The sequence below is a fragment of the Phyllobates terribilis genome, unplaced genomic scaffold, assembly GCF_046119375.1.
Source record: "Phyllobates terribilis strain yellow unplaced genomic scaffold, ASM4611937v1 Scaffold_11__3_contigs__length_659146591, whole genome shotgun sequence".
Classification (NCBI taxonomy): Eukaryota; Metazoa; Chordata; class Amphibia; order Anura; family Dendrobatidae; genus Phyllobates; species Phyllobates terribilis.
In genome coordinates, this window is record NW_027362771.1 from 603,054,720 (window position 1) to 603,077,350 (window position 22,631).

General features: G+C 34.4%; 9 non-coding genes across 9 annotated transcripts; all 9 read right to left on the minus strand.

Annotated features, from left to right (window-relative positions):
• Window positions 1-595: 595 nt before the first annotated feature.
• On the minus strand, window positions 596-667 carry TRNAW-CCA (transfer RNA tryptophan (anticodon CCA)). Its single transcript has one exon. It is a non-coding gene; the product is annotated as a tRNA-Trp (tRNA).
• Window positions 668-3,071: 2,404 nt separating this feature from the next.
• Window positions 3,072-3,143, minus strand: TRNAW-CCA (transfer RNA tryptophan (anticodon CCA)). Its single transcript has one exon. It is a non-coding gene; the product is annotated as a tRNA-Trp (tRNA).
• A 2,405-nt stretch (window positions 3,144-5,548) lies between these two features.
• TRNAW-CCA (transfer RNA tryptophan (anticodon CCA)) lies at window positions 5,549-5,620 on the minus strand. The gene has a single exon. It is a non-coding gene; the product is annotated as a tRNA-Trp (tRNA).
• A 2,908-nt stretch (window positions 5,621-8,528) lies between these two features.
• On the minus strand, window positions 8,529-8,600 carry TRNAW-CCA (transfer RNA tryptophan (anticodon CCA)). The gene has a single exon. It is a non-coding gene; the product is annotated as a tRNA-Trp (tRNA).
• Window positions 8,601-12,481: 3,881 nt separating this feature from the next.
• Window positions 12,482-12,553, minus strand: TRNAW-CCA (transfer RNA tryptophan (anticodon CCA)). The gene has a single exon. It is a non-coding gene; the product is annotated as a tRNA-Trp (tRNA).
• A 3,881-nt stretch (window positions 12,554-16,434) lies between these two features.
• TRNAW-CCA (transfer RNA tryptophan (anticodon CCA)) lies at window positions 16,435-16,506 on the minus strand. The gene has a single exon. It is a non-coding gene; the product is annotated as a tRNA-Trp (tRNA).
• A 2,908-nt stretch (window positions 16,507-19,414) lies between these two features.
• Window positions 19,415-19,486, minus strand: TRNAW-CCA (transfer RNA tryptophan (anticodon CCA)). The gene has a single exon. It is a non-coding gene; the product is annotated as a tRNA-Trp (tRNA).
• A 2,399-nt stretch (window positions 19,487-21,885) lies between these two features.
• Window positions 21,886-21,957, minus strand: TRNAW-CCA (transfer RNA tryptophan (anticodon CCA)). The gene has a single exon. It is a non-coding gene; the product is annotated as a tRNA-Trp (tRNA).
• A 430-nt stretch (window positions 21,958-22,387) lies between these two features.
• TRNAW-CCA (transfer RNA tryptophan (anticodon CCA)) lies at window positions 22,388-22,459 on the minus strand. Its single transcript has one exon. It is a non-coding gene; the product is annotated as a tRNA-Trp (tRNA).
• Window positions 22,460-22,631: the final 172 nt, after the last annotated feature.

Below are 22,631 nucleotides of genomic sequence, written 5' to 3' on the forward strand. Positions count from 1 at the left end.
ATATTAATCTATAACATTCAACTAAAAGACACTTTTTCAGACACTGTGCTGACAGATAGCAACACAGCTTCAATTTTTATCCAGACATGGGTTAAGTTATGAAAAAGTATTTTGACCTTGACATGATTTGAACACGCAACCTTCTGATGTGGAGTCAGACGCGTCACTGTTGCACCACAATATCATACGGAATGAAACTTTACGCCCATAATTCACTTAAAAAGTGCATGAAGAAATCGTGGCACACCTCAAAATTTGCTACTTTTACTAACAGACTGAAAAAGACATAAACAAGGACGAATGAATATATTGGTATTGGGAATGGAGGGTTTTCCAGTTTAAAATTTAGAGTCTAGTAAAGAACCCTTTTTTCTTATGGATTCAAAGATGACAATGCTATGATCAAAGTGAAAAGAGATCCCAACGTGCCTTAAATATTCAATGTTTTGATTTCGCTTCCCTATGATTTTTCTCATCAAATAATTGTTTATAAGATATTAATTTATAACATTCAACTAAAAGACATTTTTCATACACATAGCAACACAGCTTCAATTTTAATCCAGACATGGGTTAAGTTATGAAAAAGTGTTTTTGACCCCGACGTGATTTGAACACACAACCTTCTGATCTGGAGTCAGACGCGCTACCCTTGCGCCACGAGGTCATATGAAAAGAAACTTTCAGCCCATAATATAACTCACTTAAAAATTGCATGAAGAAATCGTGGCACACCTTCTCGAAATTTGCTACTTTTACTTACAGACTGAAAAAGACATAAACAAGGACGAATGAACATCTTGATATTGGGAATGCAGAGATTTCCAGTTTAAAATTTAGAATCTATTAATGAACCCTTTTTTCTTATGGTTTCAAAGATGACAATGCTATGATCAAAGTGAAAAGAGATCCCGAAATACATTAAATATTCAATGTTTTGATTTCATTTCACGATGATTTTCTCATGAAAGAATTGTTTATAAGATATTAATCTATAACATTCAACTAAAAGACACTTTTTTAGACACTGCGCTGACAGATAGCAACACAGTATCAATTTTAATCCAGACATGGGTTAAGTAATGAAAAAGTTGCTTGACCCTGGCGTGATTTGAACACGCAACCTTCTGATCTGGAGTCAGACGCGTCACTGTTGCACCACAAGATCATACGGAAAGAAACGTTCCGCCCATAATTCACTTAAAATGTGCATGAAGAAATCGTGGCACACCTCGAAATTTGCTACTTTTACTAACAGACTGAAAAAGACATAAACAAGGACGAATGAATATCTTGGTATTGGGAATGGAGGGTTTTCCAGTTTAAAATTTAGAGTCTAGTAAAGAACCCTTTTTTCTTATGGATTCAAAGATGACAATGCTATGATCAAAGTGAAAGGAGATCCCGACGTGCCTTAAATATTCAATGTTTTGATTTTGCTTCCTGATTATTTTTCTCATCAAATAATTGTTTATGAGATATTAATCTATAACATTCAACTAAAAGACACTTTTTCAGACACTGTGCTGACAGATAGCAACACAGCTTCAATTTTAATCCAGACATGGGTTAAGTTATGAAAAAGTATTTTGACCTCGACATGATTTGAACACGCAACCTTCTGATCTGGAGTCAGACGCGCTACAGTTGCTCCACGAGGTCATATGAAAAGAAACTTTCCGCCCATAATATAACTCACTTAAAAATTGCATGAAGAAATCATGGCACACTTTCTCGAAATTTGCTACTTTTACTTACAGACTGAAAAAGACATTAACAAGGATGAATGAACATCTTGATATTGGGAATGCAGGGATTTCCAGTTTAAAATTTAGAATCTGTTAATGAACCCTTTTTTCTTATGGTTTCAAAGATTACAATGCTATGATCAAAGTGAAAAGAGATCCCGAAATGCATTAAATATTCAATGTTTTGATTTCGTTTCAAGATGATTTTTCTCATCAAAGAATTGTTTATAAGATATTAATCTATAATATTCAACTAAAAGACACTTTTTTAGACACTGCGCTGACAGATAGCAACACAGTTTCAATTTTAATCCAGACATGGGTTAAGTAATGAAAAAGTTGCTTGACCATGGCGTGATTTGAACACGAAAACTTCTGATCTAGAGTCAGACGCGCTACCGTTGCACCACAAGATCATACAAATAGAAGCTTTCCGCCCATAATTCACATGAAAAGTGTATGAAGAAATCGGGCAAACCTTCTCGAAATTTGTTACTTTTGCTCACAGACTGAAAATGACATAAACAAGGACGAATGAATATCTTGATATTGGGAATGGAGGGTTTTCCAGTTTAAAATTTAGAGTCTAGTAAAGAACCCTTTTTTCTTATGGATTCAAAGATGACAATGCTATGATCAAAGTGAAAGGAGATCCCGACGTTCCTTAAATATTCAATGTTTTGATTTTGCTTCCTGATTATTTTTCTCATCAAATAATTGTTTATGAGATATTAATCTATAACATTCAACTAAAAGACACTTTTTCAGACACTGTGCTGACAGATAGCAACACAGCTTCAATTTTTATCCAGACATGGGTTAAGTTATGAAAAAGTATTTTGACCTTGACATGATTTGAACACGCAACCTTCTGATGTGGAGTCAGACGCGTCACTGTTGCACCACAATATCATACGGAATGAAACTTTACGCCCATAATTCACTTAAAAAGTGCATGAAGAAATCGTGGCACACCTCGAAATTTGCTACTTTTACTAACAGACTGAAAAAGACATAAACAAGGACGAATGAATATCTTGGTATTGGGAATGGAGGGTTTTCCAGTTTAAAATTTAGAGTCTAGTAAAGAACCCTTTTTTCTTATGGATTCAAAGATGACAATGCTATGATCAAAGTGAAAAGAGATCCCAACGTGCCTTAAATATTCAATGTTTTGATTTCGCTTCCCTATGATTTTTCTCATCAAATAATTGTTTATAAGATATTAATTTATAACATTCAACTAAAAGACATTTTTCATACACATAGCAACACAGCTTCAATTTTAATCCAGACATGGGTTAAGTTATGAAAAAGTGTTTTTGACCCCGACGTGATTTGAACACGCAACCTTCTGATCTGGAGTCAGACGCGCTACCCTTGCGCCACGAGGTCATATGAAAAGAAACTTTCCGCCCATAATATAACTCACTTAAAAATTGCATGAAGAAATCGTGGCACACCTTCTCGAAATTTGCTACTTTTACTTACAGACTGAAAAAGACATAAACAAGGACGAATGAACATCTTGATATTGGGAATGCAGGGATTTCCAGTTTAAAATTTAGAATCTATTAATGAACCCTTTTTTCTTATGGTTTCAAAGATGACAATGCTATGATCAAAGTGAAAAGAGATCCGGAAATGCATTAAATATTCAATGTTTTGATTTCGTTTCACGATGATTTTTCTCATGAAAGAATTGTTTATAAGATATTAATCTATAACATTCAACTAAAAGACACTTTTTTAGACACTGCGCTGACAGATAGCAACACAGTTTCAATTTTAATCCAGACATGGGTTAAGTAACGAAGAAGTTACTTGACCCTGGCGTGATTTGAACACGCAACCTTCTGATCTGGAGTCAGACGCGTCACTGTTGCACCACAAGATCATACGGAAAGAAACGTTCCGCCCATAATTCACTTAAAATGTGCATGAAGAAATCGTGGCACACCTCGAAATTTGCTACTTTTACTAACAGACTGAAAAAGACATAAACAAGGACGAATGAATATCTTGGTATTGGGAATGGAGGGTTTTCCAGTTTAAAATTTAGAGTCTAGTAAAGAACCCTTTTTTCTTATGGATTCAAAGATGACAATGCTATGATCAAAGTGAAAGGAGATCCCGACGTGCCTTAAATATTCAATGTTTTGATTTTGCTTCCTGATTATTTTTCTCATCAAATAATTGTTTATGAGATATTAATCTATAACATTCAACTAAAAGACACTTTTTCAGACACTGTGCTGACAGATAGCAACACAGCTTCAATTTTAATCCAGACATGGGTTAAGTTATGAAAAAGTATTTTGACCTCGACATGATTTGAACACGCAACCTTCTGATCTGGAGTCAGACGCGCTACAGTTGCTCCACGAGGTCATATGAAAAGAAACTTTCCGCCCATAATATAACTCACTTAAAAATTGCATGAAGAAATCATGGCACACTTTCTCGAAATTTGCTACTTTTACTTACAGACTGAAAAAGACATTAACAAGGATGAATGAACATCTTGATATTGGGAATGCAGGGATTTCCAGTTTAAAATTTAGAATCTGTTAATGAACCCTTTTTTCTTATGGTTTCAAAGATTACAATGCTATGATCAAAGTGAAAAGAGATCCCGAAATGCATTAAATATTCAATGTTTTGATTTCGTTTCAAGATGATTTTTCTCATCAAAGAATTGTTTATAAGATATTAATCTATAATATTCAACTAAAAGACACTTTTTTAGACACTGCGCTGACAGATAGCAACACAGTTTCAATTTTAATCCAGACATGGGTTAAGTAATGAAAAAGTTGCTTGACCATGGCGTGATTTGAACACGAAAACTTCTGATCTAGAGTCAGACGCGCTACCGTTGCACCACAAGATCATACGAATAGAAGCTTTCCGCCCATAATTCACATGAAAAGTGTATGAAGAAATCGGGCAAACCTTCTCGAAATTTGTTACTTTTGCTCACAGACTGAAAATGACATAAACAAGGACGAATGAATATCTTGATATTGGGAATGGAGGGTTTTCCAGTTTAAAATTTAGAGTCTAGTAAAGAACCCTTTTTTCTTATGGATTCAAAGATGACAATGCTATGATCAAAGTGAAAGGAGATCCCGACGTTCCTTAAATATTCAATGTTTTGATTTTGCTTCCTGATTATTTTTCTCATCAAATAATTGTTTATGAGATATTAATCTATAACATTCAACTAAAAGACACTTTTTCAGACACTGTGCTGACAGATAGCAACACAGCTTCAATTTTTATCCAGACATGGGTTAAGTTATGAAAAAGTATTTTGACCTTCACATGATTTGAACACGCAACCTTCTGATGTGGAGTCAGACGCGTCACTGTTGCACCACAATATCATACGGAATGAAACTTTACGCCCATAATTCACTTAAAAAGTGCATGAAGAAATCGTGGCACACCTCGAAATTTGCTACTTTTACTAACAGACTGAAAAAGACATAAACAAGGACGAATGAATATCTTGGTATTGGGAATGGAGGGTTTTCCAGTTTAAAATTTAGAGTCTAGTAAAGAACCCTTTTTTCTTATGGATTCAAAGATGACAATGCTATGATCAAAGTGAAAAGAGATCCCAACGTGCCTTAAATATTCAATGTTTTGATTTCGCTTCCCTATGATTTTTCTCATCAAATAATTGTTTATAAGATATTAATTTATAACATTCAACTAAAAGACATTTTTCATACACATAGCAACACAGCTTCAATTTTAATCCAGACATGGGTTAAGTTATGAAAAAGTGTTTTTGACCCCGACGTGATTTGAACACGCAACCTTCTGATCTGGAGTCAGACGCGCTACCCTTGCGCCACGAGGTCATATGAAAAGAAACTTTCAGCCCATAATATAACTCACTTAAAAATTGCATGAAGAAATCGTGGCACACCTTCTCGAAATTTGCTACTTTTACTTACAGACTGAAAAAGACATAAACAAGGACGAATGAACATCTTGATATTGGGAATGCAGAGATTTCCAGTTTAAAATTTAGAATCTATTAATGAACCCTTTTTTCTTATGGTTTCAAAGATGACAATGCTATGATCAAAGTGAAAAGAGATCCCGAAATACATTAAATATTCAATGTTTTGATTTCATTTCACGATGATTTTCTCATGAAAGAATTGTTTATAAGATATTAATCTATAACATTCAACTAAAAGACACTTTTTTAGACACTGCGCTGACAGATAGCAACACAGTATCAATTTTAATCCAGACATGGGTTAAGTAATGAAAAAGTTGCTTGACCCTGGCGTGATTTGAACACGAAAACTTCTTATCTACAGTCAGACGCGCTACCGTTGCACCACAAGATCATACGAAAAGAAGCTTTCCGCCCATAATTCACATGAAAAGTGTATGAAGAAATCGCGCAAACCTTCTCGATATTTGTTACTTTTGCTCACAGACTGATAATGACATAAACAAGGACGAATGAATATCTTGATATTGGGAATGGAGGGTTTTCCAGTTTAAAATTTAGAGTCTAGTAAAGAACCCTTTTTTCTTATGGATTCAAAGATGACAATGCTATGATCAAAGTGAAAGGAGATCCCGACGTGCCTTAAATATTCAATGTTTTGATTTTGCTTCCTGATTATTTTTCTCATCAAATAATTGTTTATGAGATATTAATCTATAACATTCAACTAAAAGACACTTTTTCAGACACTGTGCTGACAGATAGCAACACAGCTTCAATTTTAATCCAGACATGGGTTAAGTTATGAAAAAGTATTTTGACCTTGACATGATTTGAACACGCAACCTTCTGATCTGGAGTCAGACGCGCTACTGTTGCTCCACGAGGTCATATGAAAAGAAGCTTTCCGCCCATAATATAACTAACTTAAAAATTGCATGAAGAAATCGTGGCACACTTTCTCGAAATTTGCTATTTTTACTTACAGACTGAAAAAGACATAAACAAGGATGAATGAACATCTTGATATTGGGAATGCAGGGATTTCCAGTTTAAAATTTAGAATCTATTAATGAACCCTTTTTTCTTATGGTTTCAAAGATTACAATGCTATGATCAAAGTGAAAAGAGATCCCGAAATGCATTAAATATTCAATGTTTTGATTTCGTTTCAAGATGATTTTTCTCATCAAAGAATTGTTTATAAGATATTAATCTATAATATTCAACTAAAAGACACTTTTTTAGACACTGCGCTGACAGATAGCAACACAGTTTCAATTTTAATCCAGACATGGGTTAAGTAATGAAAAATTTGCTTGACCATGGCGTGATTTGAACACGAAAACTTCTGATCTAGAGTCAGACGCGCTACCGTTGCACCACAAGATCATACGAATAGAAGCTTTCCGCCCATAATTCACATGAAAAGTGTATGAAGAAATCGCGCAAACCTTCTCGATATTTGTTACTTTTGCTCACAGACTGATAATGACATAAACAAGGACGAATGAATATCTTGATATTGGGAATGGAGGGTTTTCCAGTTTAAAATTTAGAGTCTAGTGAAGAACCCTTTTTTCTTATGGATTCAAAGATGACAATGCTATGATCAAAGTGAAAGGAGATCCCGACGTGCCTTAAATATTCAATGTTTTGATTTTGCTTCCTGATTATTTTTCTCATCAAATAATTGTTTATGAGATATTAATCTATAACATTCAACTAAAAGACACTTTTTCAGACACTGTGCTGACAGATAGCAACACAGCTTCAATTTTAATCCAGACATGGGTTAAGTTATGAAAAAGTATTTTGACCTTGACATGATTTGAACACGCAACCTTCTGATCTGGAGTCAGACGCGCTACTGTTGCTCCACGAGGTCATATGAAAAGAAACTTTCCGCCCATAATATAACTAACTTAAAAATTGCATGAAGAAATTGTGGCACACTTTCTCGAAATTTGCTATTTTTACTTACAGACTGAAAAAGACATAAACAAGGATGAATGAACATCTTGATATTGGGAATGCAGGGATTTCCAGTTTAAAATTTAGAATCTATTAATAAACCCTTTTTTCTTATGGTTTCAAAGTTGACAATGCTGTGATCAAAGTGAAAAAAGATCCCGAAATGCATTAAATATTCAATGTTTTGATTTCGTTTCACGATGATTTTTCTCATGAAAGAATTGTTTATAAGATATTAATCTATAACATTCAACTAAAAGACACTTTTTTAGACACTGCGCTGACAGATAGCAACACAGTTTCAATTTTAATCCAGACATGGGTTAAGTAATGAGAAATTTGCTTGACCCTGGTGTGATTTGAACATTCAACCTTCTGATCTGGAGTCAGACGCGTCACTGTTGCACCACAAGATCATACGGAAAGAAACTTTCCGCCCATAATTCACTTAAAAAGTGCATGAAGAAATCGTGGCACACCTCGAAATTTGCTACTTTTACTAACAGACTGAAAAAGACATAAACAAGGACGAATGAATATCTTGGTATTGGGAATGGAGGGTATTCCAGTTTAAAATTTAGAGTCTAGTAAAGAACCCTTTTTTCTTATGGATTCAAAGATGACAATGCTATGATCAAAGTGAAAAGATATCCCAACGTGCCTTAAATATTCAATGTTTTGATTTCGCTTCCCTATGATTTTTCTCATCAAATAATTGTTTATAAGATATTAATTTATAACATTCAACTAAAAGACATTTTTCATACACATAGCAACACAGCTTCAATTTTAATCCATACATGGGTTAAGTTATGAATAAGTTTTTTTGACCCCGACGTGATTTGAACACGCAACCTTCTGATCTGGAGTCAGACGTGCTACCCTTGCGCCACGAGGTCATATGAAAAGAAACTTTCCGCCCATAATATAACTCACTTAAAAATTGCATGAAGAAATCGTGGCACACCTTCTCGAAATTTGCTACTTTTACTTATAGACTGAAAAAGACATAAACAAGGACGAATGAACATCTTGATATTGGGAATGCAGGGATTTCCAGTTTAAAATTTAGAATCTATTAATGAACCCTTTTTTCTTATGGTTTCAAAGATGACAATGCTATGATCAAAGTGAAAAGGGATCCCGAAATGCATTAAATATTCAATTTTTTGATTTCGTTTCACGATGATTTTTCTCATGAAAGAATTGTTTATAAGATATTAATCTATAACATTCAACTAAAAGACACTTTTTTAGACACTGCGCTGACAGATAGCAACACAGTTTCAATTTTAATCCAGACATGGGTTAAGTAATGAAGAAGTTACTTGACCCTGGTGTGATTTGAACACGCAACCTTCTGATATGGAGTCAGACGCGTCACTGTTGCACCACAAGATCATACGGAAAGAAACTTTCCGCCCATAATTCACTTAAAATGTGCATGAAGAAATCGTGGCACACCTCGAAATTTGCTACTTTTACTAACAGACTGAAAAAGACATAAACAAGGACGAATGAATATCTTGGTATTGGGAATGGAGGGTTTTCCAGTTTAAAATTTAGAGTCTAGTAAAGAACCCTTTTTTCTTATGGATTCAAAGATGACAATGCTATGATCAAAGTTAAAAGAGATCCCAACGTGCCTTAAATATTCAATGTTTTGATTTCGCTTCCCTATTTTCTCATCAAATAATTGTTTATAAGATATTTATTTATAACATTCAACTAAAAGACATTTTTCATACACATAGCAGCACAGCTTCAATTTTAATCCAGACATGGGTTAAGTTATGAATAAGTTTTTTTGACCCCGACGTGATTTGAACACGCAACCTTCTCATCTGGAGTCAGACGCGCTACCCTTGCGCCACTAGGTCAGATGAAAAGAAACTTTCCGCCCATAATATAACTCACTTAAAAATTGCATGAAGAAATCGTGGCACACCTTCTCGAAATTTGCTACTTTTACTTACAGACTGAAAAAGACATAAACAAGGACGAATGAACATCTTGATATTGGGAATGCAGGGATTTCCAGTTTAAAATTTAGAATCTATTAATCAACCCTTTTTTCTTATGGTTTCAAAGATGACAATGCTATGATCAAAGTGAAAAGAGATCCCGAAATGCATTAAATATTCAATGTTTTGATTTCGTTTCACGATGATTTTTCTCATGAAAGAATTGTTTATAAGATATTAATCTATAACATTCAACTAAAAGACACTTTTTTAGACACTGCGCTGACAGATAGCAACACAGTTTAAATTTTAATCCAGACATGGGTTAAGTAATGAAAAAGTTGCTTGACCCTGGCGTGATTTGAACACGCAAACGTCTGACCTGGAGTCAGACGTTCTACCGTTGCACCACAAGATCATATGAAAAGAAACTTTCCGCCCATAATTCACATGAAAAATGTATGAAGAAATCGCACAAACCTTCTCAAAATTTGCTACTTTTGCTTTTAGACTGAAAATGACATAAACAAGGACGAATGAACATCTTGATATTGGGATTGCAGGGTTTTCCTGTTTAAAATTTAGAATCTAGTTATGAACGCTTTTTTCTTATGGATTCAAAGATGACAATGCTATGATCAAAGTGAAAGGAGATCCCGACGTGCTTAAATATTCAATGTTTTGATTTTGTTCCCCGATGATTTTTCTCATGAAAGAATTGTTTATAAGATATTAATCTATAACATTCAACTAAAAGACACTTTTTTAGACACTGCGCTGACAGATAGCAACACAGTTTCAATTTTAATGCAGACATGGGTTAAGTAATGAAAAAGTTACTTGACCCTGGCGTGATTTGAACACGCAACCTTCTGATGTGGAGTCAGATGCGTCACTGTTGCACCACAAGATCATACGGAAAGAAACTTTCCGCCCATAATTCACTTAAAAAGTGCATGAAGAAATCGTGGTACACCTCGAAATTTGCTACTTTTACTAACAGACTGAAAAAGACATAAACAAGGACGAATGAATATCTTGGTATTGGGAATGGAGGGTTTTCCAGTTTAAAATTTAGAGTCTAGTAAAGAACCCTTTTTTCTTATGGATTCAAAGATGACAATGCTATGATCAAAGTGAAAGGAGATCCCGACGTGCCTTAAATATTCAATGTTTTGATTTTGCTTCCTGATTATTTTTCTCATCAAATAATTGTTTATGAGATATTAATCTATAACATTCAACTAAAAGACACTTTTTCAGACACTGTGCTGACAGATAGCAACACAGCTTCAATTTTAATCCAGACATGGGTTAAGTTATGAAAAAGTATTTTGACCTCGACATGATTTGAACACGCAACCTTCTGATCTGGAGTCAGACGCGCTACAGTTGCTCCACGAGGTCATATGAAAAGAAACTTTCCGCCCATAATATAACTCACTTAAAAATTGCATGAAGAAATCATGGCACACTTTCTCGAAATTTGCTACTTTTACTTACAGACTGAAAAAGACATTAACAAGGATGAATGAACATCTTGATATTGGGAATGCAGGGATTTCCAGTTTAAAATTTAGAATCTGTTAATGAACCCTTTTTTCTTATGGTTTCAAAGATTACAATGCTATGATCAAAGTGAAAAGAGATCCCGAAATGCATTAAATATTCAATGTTTTGATTTCGTTTCAAGATGATTTTTCTCATCAAAGAATTGTTTATAAGATATTAATCTATAATATTCAACTAAAAGACACTTTTTTAGACACTGCGCTGACAGATAGCAACACAGTTTCAATTTTAATCCAGACATGGGTTAAGTAATGAAAAAGTTGCTTGACCATGGCGTGATTTGAACACGAAAACTTCTGATCTAGAGTCAGACGCGCTACCGTTGCACCACAAGATCATACGAATAGAAGCTTTCCGCCCATAATTCACATGAAAAGTGTATGAAGAAATCGGGCAAACCTTCTCGAAATTTGTTACTTTTGCTCACAGACTGAAAATGACATAAACAAGGACGAATGAATATCTTGATATTGGGAATGGAGGGTTTTCCAGTTTAAAATTTAGAGTCTAGTAAAGAACCCTTTTTTCTTATGGATTCAAAGATGACAATGCTATGATCAAAGTGAAAGGAGATCCCGACGTTCCTTAAATATTCAATGTTTTGATTTTGCTTCCTGATTATTTTTCTCATCAAATAATTGTTTATGAGATATTAATCTATAACATTCAACTAAAAGACACTTTTTCAGACACTGTGCTGACAGATAGCAACACAGCTTCAATTTTTATCCAGACATGGGTTAAGTTATGAAAAAGTATTTTGACCTTCACATGATTTGAACACGCAACCTTCTGATGTGGAGTCAGACGCGTCACTGTTGCACCACAATATCATACGGAATGAAACTTTACGCCCATAATTCACTTAAAAAGTGCATGAAGAAATCGTGGCACACCTCGAAATTTGCTACTTTTACTAACAGACTGAAAAAGACATAAACAAGGACGAATGAATATCTTGGTATTGGGAATGGAGGGTTTTCCAGTTTAAAATTTAGAGTCTAGTAAAGAACCCTTTTTTCTTATGGATTCAAAGATGACAATGCTATGATCAAAGTGAAAAGAGATCCCAACGTGCCTTAAATATTCAATGTTTTGATTTCGCTTCCCTATGATTTTTCTCATCAAATAATTGTTTATAAGATATTAATTTATAACATTCAACTAAAAGACATTTTTCATACACATAGCAACACAGCTTCAATTTTAATCCAGACATGGGTTAAGTTATGAAAAAGTGTTTTTGACCCCGACGTGATTTGAACACGCAACCTTCTGATCTGGAGTCAGACGTGCTACCCTTGCGCCACGAGGTCATATGAAAAGAAACTTTCCGCCCATAATATAACTCACTTAAAAATTGCATGAAGAAATCGTGGCACACCTTCTCGAAATTTGCTACTTTTACTTATAGACTGAAAAAGACATAAACAAGGACGAATGAACATCTTGATATTGGGAATGCAGGGATTTCCAGTTTAAAATTTAGAATCTATTAATGAACCCTTTTTTCTTATGGTTTCAAAGATGACAATGCTATGATCAAAGTGAAAAGGGATCCCGAAATGCATTAAATATTCAATTTTTTGATTTCGTTTCACGATGATTTTTCTCATGAAAGAATTGTTTATAAGATATTAATCTATAACATTCAACTAAAAGACACTTTTTTAGACACTGCGCTGACAGATAGCAACACAGTTTCAATTTTAATCCAGACATGGGTTAAGTAATGAAGAAGTTACTTGACCCTGGTGTGATTTGAACACGCAACCTTCTGATATGGAGTCAGACGCGTCACTGTTGCACCACAAGATCATACGGAAAGAAACTTTCCGCCCATAATTCACTTAAAATGTGCATGAAGAAATCGTGGCACACCTCGAAATTTGCTACTTTTACTAACAGACTGAAAAAGACATAAACAAGGACGAATGAATATCTTGGTATTGGGAATGGAGGGTTTTCCAGTTTAAAATTTAGAGTCTAGTAAAGAACCCTTTTTTCTTATGGATTCAAAGATGACAATGCTATGATCAAAGTTAAAAGAGATCCCAACGTGCCTTAAATATTCAATGTTTTGATTTCGCTTCCCTATTTTCTCATCAAATAATTGTTTATAAGATATTTATTTATAACATTCAACTAAAAGACATTTTTCATACACATAGCAGCACAGCTTCAATTTTAATCCAGACATGGGTTAAGTTATGAATAAGTTTTTTTGACCCCGACGTGATTTGAACACGCAACCTTCTCATCTGGAGTCAGACGCGCTACCCTTGCGCCACTAGGTCAGATGAAAAGAAACTTTCCGCCCATAATATAACTCACTTAAAAATTGCATGAAGAAATCGTGGCACACCTTCTCGAAATTTGCTACTTTTACTTACAGACTGAAAAAGACATAAACAAGGACGAATGAACATCTTGATATTGGGAATGCAGGGATTTCCAGTTTAAAATTTAGAATCTATTAATCAACCCTTTTTTCTTATGGTTTCAAAGATGACAATGCTATGATCAAAGTGAAAAGAGATCCCGAAATGCATTAAATATTCAATGTTTTGATTTCGTTTCACGATGATTTTTCTCATGAAAGAATTGTTTATAAGATATTAATCTATAACATTCAACTAAAAGACACTTTTTTAGACACTGCGCTGACAGATAGCAACACAGTTTAAATTTTAATCCAGACATGGGTTAAGTAATGAAAAAGTTGCTTGACCCTGGCGTGATTTGAACACGCAAACGTCTGACCTGGAGTCAGACGTTCTACCGTTGCACCACAAGATCATATGAAAAGAAACTTTCCGCCCATAATTCACATGAAAAATGTATGAAGAAATCGCACAAACCTTCTCAAAATTTGCTACTTTTGCTTTTAGACTGAAAATGACATAAACAAGGACGAATGAACATCTTGATATTGGGATTGCAGGGTTTTCCTGTTTAAAATTTAGAATCTAGTTATGAACGCTTTTTTCTTATGGATTCAAAGATGACAATGCTATGATCAAAGTGAAAGGAGATCCCGACGTGCTTAAATATTCAATGTTTTGATTTTGTTCCCCGATGATTTTTCTCATGAAAGAATTGTTTATAAGATATTAATCTATAACATTCAACTAAAAGACACTTTTTTAGACACTGCGCTGACAGATAGCAACACAGTTTCAATTTTAATGCAGACATGGGTTAAGTAATGAAAAAGTTACTTGACCCTGGCGTGATTTGAACACGCAACCTTCTGATGTGGAGTCAGATGCGTCACTGTTGCACCACAAGATCATACGGAAAGAAACTTTCCGCCCATAATTCACTTAAAAAGTGCATGAAGAAATCGTGGTACACCTCGAAATTTGCTACTTTTACTAACAGACTGAAAAAGACATAAACAAGGACGAATGAATATCTTGGTATTGGGAATGGAGGGTTTTCCAGTTTAAAATTTAGAGTCTAGTAAAGAACCCTTTTTTCTTATGGATTCAAAGATGACAATGCTATGATCAAAGTGAAAGGAGATCCCGACGTGCCTTAAATATTCAATGTTTTGATTTTGCTTCCTGATTATTTTTCTCATCAAATAATTGTTTATGAGATATTAATCTATAACATTCAACTAAAAGACACTTTTTCAGACACTGTGCTGACAGATAGCAACACAGCTTCAATTTTAATCCAGACATGGGTTAAGTTATGAAAAAGTATTTTGACCTCGACATGATTTGAACACGCAACCTTCTGATCTGGAGTCAGACGCGCTACAGTTGCTCCACGAGGTCATATGAAAAGAAACTTTCCGCCCATAATATAACTCACTTAAAAATTGCATGAAGAAATCATGGCACACTTTCTCGAAATTTGCTACTTTTACTTACAGACTGAAAAAGACATTAACAAGGATGAATGAACATCTTGATATTGGGAATGCAGGGATTTCCAGTTTAAAATTTAGAATCTGTTAATGAACCCTTTTTTCTTATGGTTTCAAAGATTACAATGCTATGATCAAAGTGAAAAGAGATCCCGAAATGCATTAAATATTCAATGTTTTGATTTCGTTTCAAGATGATTTTTCTCATCAAAGAATTGTTTATAAGATATTAATCTATAATATTCAACTAAAAGACACTTTTTTAGACACTGCGCTGACAGATAGCAACACAGTTTCAATTTTAATCCAGACATGGGTTAAGTAATGAAAAAGTTGCTTGACCATGGCGTGATTTGAACACGAAAACTTCTGATCTAGAGTCAGACGCGCTACCGTTGCACCACAAGATCATACGAATAGAAGCTTTCCGCCCATAATTCACATGAAAAGTGTATGAAGAAATCGGGCAAACCTTCTCGAAATTTGTTACTTTTGCTCACAGACTGAAAATGACATAAACAAGGACGAATGAATATCTTGATATTGGGAATGGAGGGTTTTCCAGTTTAAAATTTAGAGTCTAGTAAAGAACCCTTTTTTCTTATGGATTCAAAGATGACAATGCTATGATCAAAGTGAAAGGAGATCCCGACGTTCCTTAAATATTCAATGTTTTGATTTTGCTTCCTGATTATTTTTCTCATCAAATAATTGTTTATGAGATATTAATCTATAACATTCAACTAAAAGACACTTTTTCAGACACTGTGCTGACAGATAGCAACACAGCTTCAATTTTTATCCAGACATGGGTTAAGTTATGAAAAAGTATTTTGACCTTCACATGATTTGAACACGCAACCTTCTGATGTGGAGTCAGACGCGTCACTGTTGCACCACAATATCATACGGAATGAAACTTTACGCCCATAATTCACTTAAAAAGTGCATGAAGAAATCGTGGCACACCTCGAAATTTGCTACTTTTACTAACAGACTGAAAAAGACATAAACAAGGACGAATGAATATCTTGGTATTGGGAATGGAGGGTTTTCCAGTTTAAAATTTAGAGTCTAGTAAAGAACCCTTTTTTCTTATGGATTCAAAGATGACAATGCTATGATCAAAGTGAAAAGAGATCCCAACGTGCCTTAAATATTCAATGTTTTGATTTCGCTTCCCTATGATTTTTCTCATCAAATAATTGTTTATAAGATATTAATTTATAACATTCAACTAAAAGACATTTTTCATACACATAGCAACACAGCTTCAATTTTAATCCAGACATGGGTTAAGTTATGAAAAAGTGTTTTTGACCCCGACGTGATTTGAACACGCAACCTTCTGATCTGGAGTCAGACGCGCTACCCTTGCGCCACGAGGTCATATGAAAAGAAACTTTCAGCCCATAATATAACTCACTTAAAAATTGCATGAAGAAATCGTGGCACACCTTCTCGAAATTTGCTACTTTTACTTACAGACTGAAAAAGACATAAACAAGGACGAATGAACATCTTGATATTGGGAATGCAGAGATTTCCAGTTTAAAATTTAGAATCTATTAATGAACCCTTTTTTCTTATGGTTTCAAAGATGACAATGCTATGATCAAAGTGAAAAGAGATCCCGAAATACATTAAATATTCAATGTTTTGATTTCATTTCACGATGATTTTCTCATGAAAGAATTGTTTATAAGATATTAATCTATAACATTCAACTAAAAGACACTTTTTTAGACACTGCGCTGACAGATAGCAACACAGTATCAATTTTAATCCAGACATGGGTTAAGTAATGAAAAAGTTGCTTGACCCTGGCGTGATTTGAACACGAAAACTTCTGATCTACAGTCAGACGCGCTACCGTTGCACCACAAGATCATACGAAAAGAAGCTTTCCGCCCATAATTCACATGAAAAGTGTATGAAGAAATCGCGCAAACCTTCTCGATATTTGTTACTTTTGCTCACAGACTGATAATGACATAAACAAGGACGAATGAATATCTTGATATTGGGAATGGAGGGTTTTCCAGTTTAAAATTTAGAGTCTAGTAAAGAACCCTTTTTTCTTATGGATTCAAAGATGACAATGCTATGATCAAAGTGAAAGGAGATCCCGACGTGCCTTAAATATTCAATGTTTTGATTTTGCTTCCTGATTATTTTTCTCATCAAATAATTGTTTATGAGATATTAATCTATAACATTCAACTAAAAGACACTTTTTCAGACACTGTGCTGACAGATAGCAACACAGCTTCAATTTTAATCCAGACATGGGTTAAGTTATGAAAAAGTATTTTGACCTTGACATGATTTGAACACGCAACCTTCTGATCTGGAGTCAGACGCGCTACTGTTGCTCCACGAGGTCATATGAAAAGAAGCTTTCCGCCCATAATATAACTAACTTAAAAATTGCATGAAGAAATCGTGGCACACTTTCTCGAAATTTGCTATTTTTACTTACAGACTGAAAAAGACATAAACAAGGATGAATGAACATCTTGATATTGGGAATGCAGGGATTTCCAGTTTAAAATTTAGAATCTATTAATGAACCCTTTTTTCTTATGGTTTCAAAGATTACAATGCTATGATCAAAGTGAAAAGAGATCCCGAAATGCATTAAATATTCAATGTTTTGATTTCGTTTCAAGATGATTTTTCTCATCAAAGAATTGTTTATAAGATATTAATCTATAATATTCAACTAAAAGACACTTTTTTAGACACTGCGCTGACAGATAGCAACACAGTTTCAATTTTAATCCAGACATGGGTTAAGTAATGAAAAATTTGCTTGACCATGGCGTGATTTGAACACGAAAACTTCTGATCTAGAGTCAGACGCGCTACCGTTGCACCACAAGATCATACGAATAGAAGCTTTCCGCCCATAATTCACATGAAAAGTGTATGAAGAAATCGCGCAAACCTTCTCGATATTTGTTACTTTTGCTCACAGACTGATAATGACATAAACAAGGACGAATGAATATCTTGATATTGGGAATGGAGGGTTTTCCAGTTTAAAATTTAGAGTCTAGTGAAGAACCCTTTTTTCTTATGGATTCAAAGATGACAATGCTATGATCAAAGTGAAAGGAGATCCCGACGTGCCTTAAATATTCAATGTTTTGATTTTGCTTCCTGATTATTTTTCTCATCAAATAATTGTTTATGAGATATTAATCTATAACATTCAACTAAAAGACACTTTTTCAGACACTGTGCTGACAGATAGCAACACAGCTTCAATTTTAATCCAGACATGGGTTAAGTTATGAAAAAGTATTTTGACCTTGACATGATTTGAACACGCAACCTTCTGATCTGGAGTCAGACGCGCTACTGTTGCTCCACGAGGTCATATGAAAAGAAACTTTCCGCCCATAATATAACTAACTTAAAAATTGCATGAAGAAATTGTGGCACACTTTCTCGAAATTTGCTATTTTTACTTACAGACTGAAAAAGACATAAACAAGGATGAATGAACATCTTGATATTGGGAATGCAGGGATTTCCAGTTTAAAATTTAGAATCTATTAATAAACCCTTTTTTCTTATGGTTTCAAAGTTGACAATGCTGTGATCAAAGTGAAAAAAGATCCCGAAATGCATTAAATATTCAATGTTTTGATTTCGTTTCACGATGATTTTTCTCATGAAAGAATTGTTTATAAGATATTAATCTATAACATTCAACTAAAAGACACTTTTTTAGACACTGCGCTGACAGATAGCAACACAGTTTCAATTTTAATCCAGACATGGGTTAAGTAATGAGAAATTTGCTTGACCCTGGTGTGATTTGAACATTCAACCTTCTGATCTGGAGTCAGACGCGTCACTGTTGCACCACAAGATCATACGGAAAGAAACTTTCCGCCCATAATTCACTTAAAAAGTGCATGAAGAAATCGTGGCACACCTCGAAATTTGCTACTTTTACTAACAGACTGAAAAAGACATAAACAAGGACGAATGAATATCTTGGTATTGGGAATGGAGGGTATTCCAGTTTAAAATTTAGAGTCTAGTAAAGAACCCTTTTTTCTTATGGATTCAAAGATGACAATGCTATGATCAAAGTGAAAAGATATCCCAACGTGCCTTAAATATTCAATGTTTTGATTTCGCTTCCCTATGATTTTTCTCATCAAATAATTGTTTATAAGATATTAATTTATAACATTCAACTAAAAGACATTTTTCATACACATAGCAACACAGCTTCAATTTTAATCCATACATGGGTTAAGTTATGAATAAGTTTTTTTGACCCCGACGTGATTTGAACACGCAACCTTCTGATCTGGAGTCAGACGTGCTACCCTTGCGCCACGAGGTCATATGAAAAGAAACTTTCCGCCCATAATATAACTCACTTAAAAATTGCATGAAGAAATCGTGGCACACCTTCTCGAAATTTGCTACTTTTACTTATAGACTGAAAAAGACATAAACAAGGACGAATGAACATCTTGATATTGGGAATGCAGGGATTTCCAGTTTAAAATTTAGAATCTATTAATGAACCCTTTTTTCTTATGGTTTCAAAGATGACAATGCTATGATCAAAGTGAAAAGGGATCCCGAAATGCATTAAATATTCAATTTTTTGATTTCGTTTCACGATGATTTTTCTCATGAAAGAATTGTTTATAAGATATTAATCTATAACATTCAACTAAAAGACACTTTTTTAGACACTGCGCTGACAGATAGCAACACAGTTTCAATTTTAATCCAGACATGGGTTAAGTAATGAAGAAGTTACTTGACCCTGGTGTGATTTGAACACGCAACCTTCTGATATGGAGTCAGACGCGTCACTGTTGCACCACAAGATCATACGGAAAGAAACTTTCCGCCCATAATTCACTTAAAATGTGCATGAAGAAATCGTGGCACACCTCGAAATTTGCTACTTTTACTAACAGACTGAAAAAGACATAAACAAGGACGAATGAATATCTTGGTATTGGGAATGGAGGGTTTTCCAGTTTAAAATTTAGAGTCTAGTAAAGAACCCTTTTTTCTTATGGATTCAAAGATGACAATGCTATGATCAAAGTTAAAAGAGATCCCAACGTGCCTTAAATATTCAATGTTTTGATTTCGCTTCCCTATTTTCTCATCAAATAATTGTTTATAAGATATTTATTTATAACATTCAACTAAAAGACATTTTTCATACACATAGCAGCACAGCTTCAATTTTAATCCAGACATGGGTTAAGTTATGAATAAGTTTTTTTGACCCCGACGTGATTTGAACACGCAACCTTCTCATCTGGAGTCAGACGCGCTACCCTTGCGCCACTAGGTCAGATGAAAAGAAACTTTCCGCCCATAATATAACTCACTTAAAAATTGCATGAAGAAATCGTGGCACACCTTCTCGAAATTTGCTACTTTTACTTACAGACTGAAAAAGACATAAACAAGGACGAATGAACATCTTGATATTGGGAATGCAGGGATTTCCAGTTTAAAATTTAGAATCTATTAATCAACCCTTTTTTCTTATGGTTTCAAAGATGACAATGCTATGATCAAAGTGAAAAGAGATCCCGAAATGCATTAAATATTCAATGTTTTGATTTCGTTTCACGATGATTTTTCTCATGAAAGAATTGTTTATAAGATATTAATCTATAACATTCAACTAAAAGACACTTTTTTAGACACTGCGCTGACAGATAGCAACACAGTTTAAATTTTAATCCAGACATGGGTTAAGTAATGAAAAAGTTGCTTGACCCTGGCGTGATTTGAACACGCAAACGTCTGACCTGGAGTCAGACGTTCTACCGTTGCACCACAAGATCATATGAAAAGAAACTTTCCGCCCATAATTCACATGAAAAATGTATGAAGAAATCGCACAAACCTTCTCAAAATTTGCTACTTTTGCTTTTAGACTGAAAATGACATAAACAAGGACGAATGAACATCTTGATATTGGGATTGCAGGGTTTTCCTGTTTAAAATTTAGAATCTAGTTATGAACGCTTTTTTCTTATGGATTCAAAGATGACAATGCTATGATCAAAGTGAAAGGAGATCCCGACGTGCTTAAATATTCAATGTTTTGATTTTGTTCCCCGATGATTTTTCTCATGAAAGAATTGTTTATAAGATATTAATCTATAACATTCAACTAAAAGACACTTTTTTAGACACTGCGCTGACAGATAGCAACACAGTTTCAATTTTAATGCAGACATGGGTTAAGTAATGAAAAAGTTACTTGACCCTGGCGTGATTTGAACACGCAACCTTCTGATGTGGAGTCAGATGCGTCACTGTTGCACCACAAGATCATACGGAAAGAAACTTTCCGCCCATAATTCACTTAAAAAGTGCATGAAGAAATCGTGGTACACCTCGAAATTTGCTACTTTTACTAACAGACTGAAAAAGACATAAACAAGGACGAATGAATATCTTGGTATTGGGAATGGAGGGTTTTCCAGTTTAAAATTTAGAGTCTAGTAAAACACCCTTTTTTCTTATGGATTCAAAGATGACAATGCTATGATCAAAGTGAAAAGAGATCCCAACGTGCCTTAAATATTCAATGTTTTGATTTCGCTTCCCTATGATTTTTCTCATCAAATAATTGTTTATAAGATATTTATTTATAACATTCAACTAAAAGACACTTTTCAGGCACTGTGCTGACAGATAACAACACAACTTCAACTTTAATCCAGACATGGGTTAAGTTATGAATAAGTTTTTTGACCCCGACGTGATTTGAACAAGCAACCTTCTGAACTGGAGTCAGACGCGCTACCGTTACGCCACGAGGTCATATGAAAGGAAACTTTCCGCCCATAATATAACTCACTTAAAAATTGCATGAAGAAATCGTGGCACACCTTCTCGAAATTTGCTACTTTTACTTACAGACTGAAAAAGACAAAAACAAGGACGAATGAACATCTTGATATTGGGAATGCAGGGATTTCCAGTTTAAAATTTAGAATCTATTAATGAACCATTCTTTCTTATGGTTTCAAAGATGACAATGCTATAATCAAAGTGAAAAGAGATCCCGAAATGCATTAAATATTCAATGTTTTGATTTCGTTTCACGATGATTTTTTTCATCAAAGAATTGTTTGTAAGATACTAATCTATAACATTCAACTAAAAGACACTTTTTTAGACACTGCGCTGACAAATAGCAACACAGTTTCAATTTTAATCCAGACATGGGTTAAGTAATGAAAAAGTTGCTTGACCCTGGTGTGATTTGAACACACAAACTTCTGATCTGGAGTCAGACGCGCTACCGTTGCACCACAAGATCATACGAAAAGAAACTTTCCGCCCATAATTCACATGAAAAGTGTATGAAGAAATCGCGCAAACCTTCTCGAAATTTGCTACTTTTGCTCAAAGACTGAAAATGACATAAACAAGGACGAATGAACATCTTGATATTGGGAATGCAGGGTTTTCCTGTTTAAAATTTAGAATCT